The sequence below is a fragment of the Chlorocebus sabaeus genome, chromosome 25, assembly GCF_047675955.1.
Source record: "Chlorocebus sabaeus isolate Y175 chromosome 25, mChlSab1.0.hap1, whole genome shotgun sequence".
NCBI lineage: Eukaryota > Metazoa > Chordata > Mammalia > Primates > Cercopithecidae > Chlorocebus > Chlorocebus sabaeus.
In genome coordinates, this window is record NC_132928.1 from 58489003 (window position 1) to 58495209 (window position 6207).

Consider the following 6207-nt stretch of genomic DNA (forward strand, 5'->3'; position numbering starts at 1 on the left):
CTAGAATTAGGCAATAGGTGCATGCTCTGAGGTCAACAGTAGTGATGCAATATCTTTACAGTAACAGCATATACTCTTACACAGTAGCAACATATACTCTTATAGATAGTTTAAAATCCTTACAGATAGATACTCATACAGATAGTTTAAAAATCCTTTTTATAATGATGTAATAAATATTCACAAATGAACATACAGGGATAAATAACAAGAAGGTTAAGATTACTCCTAACCTCACCACCCAGAGGTAACTGCTGTTGACGTTTTGGTATATCCTTCCACCTATTTATAGATATACACACACACAAACAAAAGTGCAACAGCAGTCTAATTTCCAACTTGATTTTTAAACTTTCTAGTATGTCAATATTGTGCACCTATAGCAGGATTTTTCATGGTTGCATGAATCTCATTTAGTTGGTGGTTTAATTATCTAACAAATATTCAGTTCTTAGAGTTAAGCACTATTTCTGGCAGATTACCATGCCTGGATGAACAAGACAGATTATGTCCCTGTTCTTATGGAATTCACATTTCTGTTCTGGCTTAGTTTTCATAGACTTGGTGATTTCTGGGTCCTAGCATACTGTGTTCATCTTTTCCTAGATTGCTCACCCTGTTCAGACTCATACCTTATTTTGATTTTTCTGCCTGTGTGTATGGTGGCTTGGATGAACCTAGTGGGACTTCTAAGATCTTTCTATCCACTGCTCTCTTTTTGCCTTGATATAGAACTGAATAATTACCTTTGCTAACAATTTCAGTTAATAGCATGCTAAGGAGACTAGCAAGCCCTTGTATACCTTACGAGTCTAACTGATGAGGTAAAGAACTTTATTCTCCAACCCGAAAGGTCAGTTTCTCTAAGGACTCTGAGACATTTTACATAAATTTATTTAACAAATATTTACTGAACACTTCCTACATGCCAGAAACTTTCTAAGTACTGCAGGTTCAGCAATGAATAAAAGAGACAAAACACTGCCCTTGTGAAGTTTACTTCGCAGTTGAGGGAGCCAGACAGTCCATCAATAAAATAAAACAAGTGGTGATGACCACTATGGAGAAAAAGAAAACTGGAAAAGGAGGTCTGGAGTGCAAGAGCGAAGAGTTGTTTTATAATGTCAAATAAGATGTTCTAGAAAAACCTTTTCCCTGAAATTTCCCAAAATAAATTTGGTCGTGATAAAAGGTCTTCTCTCTGTAATAAGTGCAGCAACTCTAAGACAACACTAACAGATACAGCAAAAGTGATGATCAATGACTAAGGAACAAAAGAGCGGAACACATTTCTCAGTTAAAATGAAAAAAGGCCAGGCACAGTGGTTCATGCCTGTAATCCCAGCAGTTTGGGAGGCCAGGGTGGGGTATTGTTTGAGCCTAGAAGTTCAAGGTCAGCCTGGGCAACATAGTGAGACCTCATCTCTACAAAAAACAAAATTAGCCAGGCATGGCAGCATGCACTTGTAGTCTCAGCTACTTGAGAGGTTGAGGTGGGAGGATTGCTCGAGGCCTTGGAGGTCGAGACTGCAGCAAGCTATGATTGTGCCGTTGTATTCCAGCCTGGGTAACAGAGTGAGACCCTGTCTCTAAAAAATAAGTACAAAGGATACAAAAGAAAAATTTTAAAAAAAGAAAAAAATCAAGCAACTTCATTGACAGTCGGGTACACATTTTGTTAATAACCTGTTAACAATTCTCCAACTTTATCTTTGCAGTGTCTTCTCTAGTTAGTTATGTTGATGGAAGCCCTGTTAAAAATAATTGTGCCTGACCATCATATAGAGAAAAGAAAATACTGAGGTATAGAAGCAAATTTTAAACTGACTGAACCCTTAAAAGATGATTGAGGCAGATGGCTTAGTTCTCCTCCAGGGATAACTGATGTGGAGATATTAATGCCCTTTTGTGTCAACTAAACATACATCTGTGTTCATGGTAGCATGCATCGGCTGAGGAGCAGGCATCTTCTAGGCAGTAGCACCAACTGAGAAGAACCAGTTTGCTTTACAGAGTTAGCCTTGACTGGCAAATGGTGTATCCATAGATGAACCATAAAGCACCTTGGCCAATTTTCTATTAGTAGACCTTTAAGTTCTTTGTAAGCTTTTGCTGTTATAAAAATGCTGTGTATGTAACCTAATCATTTTCTTAGGATAAATACCTAAAAACGAAGACTGCTTAGTGAAAGTGTTTGCACATTTTTAAGCTTACAGGGCTCCTCAGATTTTAATGTGCAAACGAAACACTTGGAGATCTTGTCAAAATGCAGGTGGGATTTAATGGATACGAGGTGGGCCTGAAATTGTTTCTTGCAAGCTTCCAAGTGATGCCAGGTGTATCCTTAGACCATATTTTGAGTTGCAAGTTTCTAATATGCTTTGCTAAGTTGCCTTCTATGAAGTAGATATGTTTTAATAGTATCTTATGTTTACAAAGTGTTTTAAGTTGTAAAAATACTTTCACATATGTTAATTCATTTACTAGTTCAGGACCATAGGCCTTACCACCCATCCATCTTTTTTGCATGTGGAAATAAACTTGGCTTAGCTACCAGAGAATTTAAGAATAATCAAGATGGCAATGAACTTCTTAAAGCCATGTCACATAAGGGGCCACTGAAGAAACTTCTGATGCTTAGCCTAGAGGAGATGTTGAAAAATCCATGATAATTGCCTTCAAGAAGGTTGCTATATGGAAAAGCCTATTTTGGGTAGAAACGAAAGTCTCTCTAGGACTACATATGTCAATGTTACAGAAAAACTGAATTTGTCTCAATGTGAGGAAGAACTTTCTAGCCAACTGTGCTGTACAAATATAGAGTGAGATGTTTTGTAGTTAACTCCCTATCACTGTAAATATTGAAACAGAGGTTAGATGACCACTTGTTAGTGGATAAGAGAGGAATTCAGGCAGCATGTAAAAGAGGAGTAATGTCACTAACTGCAAGAATCTAGAGTCTGATATGTGAAATCTTACCAATTAAAGTTTTAAGATAGGCGTAAAAATGCTGAGAAGTCTTTGGATTTGAAAGTACTCTGGTTACTATAGCAGAATAAGAGAGTGTTGGCCCCCTTCACCCCTCTACATGGTTAGGGATCCCATAGTCACCCCCCTGAAACATTCTTGGATGAGTCCAAGCTCCCTTAATTGTGTATACTATTATGAGAACAATATACATATCAGCTCTGGTATCTCCTCCTCCTTTTTTTTTTTTTTTTTTTTTTTTGTGCTGACCATTTATTGGGACTTGACTGACCAGGGCTTGTAAGGATGGACACAAAACTTCAAGTCTTTTGTAATGAAAGGATTGATTCAAAGTAAATATTCTAAAAATTATGTCAAACACTAATGAATAAGTGACATTTACCAATAGTTTATAAGAGAAGCATTTTGGATGAACAATTTTCATTTCAAAACAAGAAATCGCTCATATCCTAAAAAGACACCTCTCCTTAAGCAGGAAAACAAAAGCCCAACAAAAGTCAAGCCATGCCTATGGCACAGCCCTAATGTTAGTTTTAGGGAGGAAAACGCCAACACTGAGACATACAAAAGTATTTGAGGAGAATTACATGTTATTAAATTTGTCCTAGAACCTGGGGGAGAGTTCAGGGAAAGAAAACAGCTGGTATATTTAAGAAAAATTTAAATAGAAAATATTACACATGAGAGCAAAATAGTCCATTTCTCTTAAGAAAACCAATAAACACAAACTTTCATTTTTAGGTTTTCAACAATTTTTTTTTTTCATATTCGTCCAACTGCCACCCCAAAATCCAACCAGTCAGCATGACAATTAAGGTGACAACAGGTCCAGTTGGCCAAACTCCCTGTTCACCCTTGGATGCTTTTCAAGTCAATGAGGGTATCATTTGTGGTAGCAGGAGCCAGAGTCAAAGGAGAATCAATTCTCTTCACTCACGAGGAAACCTCCCTCTTGAGAATCTTCGGAATTTTTCAAGGGAAGGCATCTCAGTGTTTTTGTGCAAGCTTCAGCCTCACAACTGTGAAAGTGGCAGCTGTCAGTTTCTCATAAACGAGGAACATGAGAACAGCAGTGAGGACTGTCTGCAGCAGTTTGGCTTCCAGGCCTTTGTAGAGTCCTAGTATTCCAAAACGCCTTACTCATTGGTGAAGAAGATAGAGAATATTCCGAAGACTTCCCAGTGTTCTGTTTTCTGGGTTTAGTCTATGACGCCCAAACCTCAGAATTGACTGTACTGTCTGCATGGGATAGGTGAGCGTGGTGGCAGTCGCTTTGGCTACTGCACCAATGATGAACACATCCAAGGAAGAAAGCTTCATCCGTTTCTTTAAAAGCTGCTGTTTTAAACTTTCATAAAACATGAACTGGATGGCGAGGTGGAAGACCAACAGCAATGAGGGAACTGTGTCATTCCATAAAGCCGAGATTCCTTCATCTCGAATGATCTGATGAAAAGCATCAATGATACCTTTGTAGTTCGTTGGTACAATGTCTTCATTCCTAAATTTTGCCCCTTGCAGCTTCAGTCTGGTGTTTACCACCCAGAGTGGAGTTGTTAGTAACACCTTAACTACTCCTGCAACAAACCCAACTACCAGATGTTTTCCAGTGGTAGAACGTTGACCTTTGACCCAGACTGCTTTGAGGCTATTAAAAGTGTAGAAATAGACAAAATTGGAGCAGCAGAGACTGGAAATCACTGGAAACCACCCTCGATATGGTGCCAGGAGTCCTTCTTCTTTAATGATCTCCAGGAGCACCATGTGTGTAGTTTTGGATTTTCTTTTCTCACCAACCTGAAGTTGAAGTCTAGCTGTATCTAGGGGAAAAAACTGTCATTGCTGTCACGCTTCCGGCTCTGACCACGGCGTGGACCAGGCTTCTGTAGGACAGCGGGGGAGGCCATTGGTGTGGCTCCTCGAAGACCCAGCCACACTTTTCCCACAGATGCCGCAGCCAGTGGAGTTAGGAAAGGCTCCTCCTTCATTTTTAACTTTCTGTTACATATTTCAACAGAAAACTCCTTAAAACCATGTTGTACTTTTTGAGAAGCACAGAGTTGTGAGGACAAGTTCTCTCATTAAGTTGCCTTACGCCTTAGAGAAATAACAAACCAACAAGTTCTCATTAAGTTGCCTTACACCTTAGAGAAATAACAAACCAAACTGGTTTTCTTTTCCCTCACGCGTGACTCAAGCTTTTTTTTTTTTTTTATGAACTCATCTGCATTTCCTGTGTGACGTATATAGTTCAATAACTTCTGTGTGTCCTCTATATTTTTGGGGCCGTTCTTTTTAAAAATAATCCCTCCAAAGCTTCTGAATCAAGAGTGGACTGAGCAAGCACATTTGCTACCCCTTTCAAAAATCTCATTAAAGTGGTAAGAAAGTTATACAAAAGGACTAAATCCATGACAGGCCTGAGAAAGGAGAAGTGTTCTGTGCATCAGATTTTTAAAAAGCAGTTTGACTGTGATATAATTCATATACTATAAAATACATCAATTTGAAATGTAAAATCCAGTAGTTTGGAGTATATTCACAGAGTTGTACAATTATCATCACAATCAACATTAGAACATTTTTATCATCACCACTACCCCCCCCAAAAAAAAACTCCTGTATCTGTCAGCAGTCTCTCACCATTTTGCTTCAAGCTCCCCTCACTCCCAGCCCTTGTCAACCACCAATTTACTTTCCACCTCTATAGATTTGCCTATTCTGAAATTGTATATAAATGAAATTATACAATTTTTTTAAACTGCATTCTCTCAGTGTAACGTTTCCAAGGTTCACACATAGTACAGCATGTATCAGTGGTTCATTCTGTTTTTATTGTTCAATAGTATTTTATTGTATGAACACCATATTTTATTTATCCAGTCATCAGTTGATAGACATTTGGGTTGTTTCTACTTTCTGGCTGTCATGAATAATGTTTTTATCTAAGTTTGTATGCAAGTTTTTGTGTGGACATATGTTTTCATTTATCTTGGGTATATATTTAGTGGGATTGCTGGGTCATATGGTAATTCTATCTTTGGCATTGTGAGTAACTGCCAAACTGTTTATAAAGCACATTTAACAATTTTTATTCTCACCAGTAATGTAGGAGGGATCCAGTTTCTTGACATCCTCCCCAACTCTCTTTTTGGTTATACCCCTTCTAGTAGATATGAAGTGGTATCTCATTGTGGTTTTATTTACATTTTCCTATTA

General features: G+C 38.2%; 1 pseudogene; it reads right to left on the reverse strand.

Annotated features, from left to right (window-relative positions):
• Nucleotides 1–3960: 3960 nt before the first annotated feature.
• Nucleotides 3961–4816, reverse strand: LOC103231042 (peroxisomal membrane protein PMP34 pseudogene; annotated as a pseudogene).
• Nucleotides 4817–6207: the final 1391 nt, after the last annotated feature.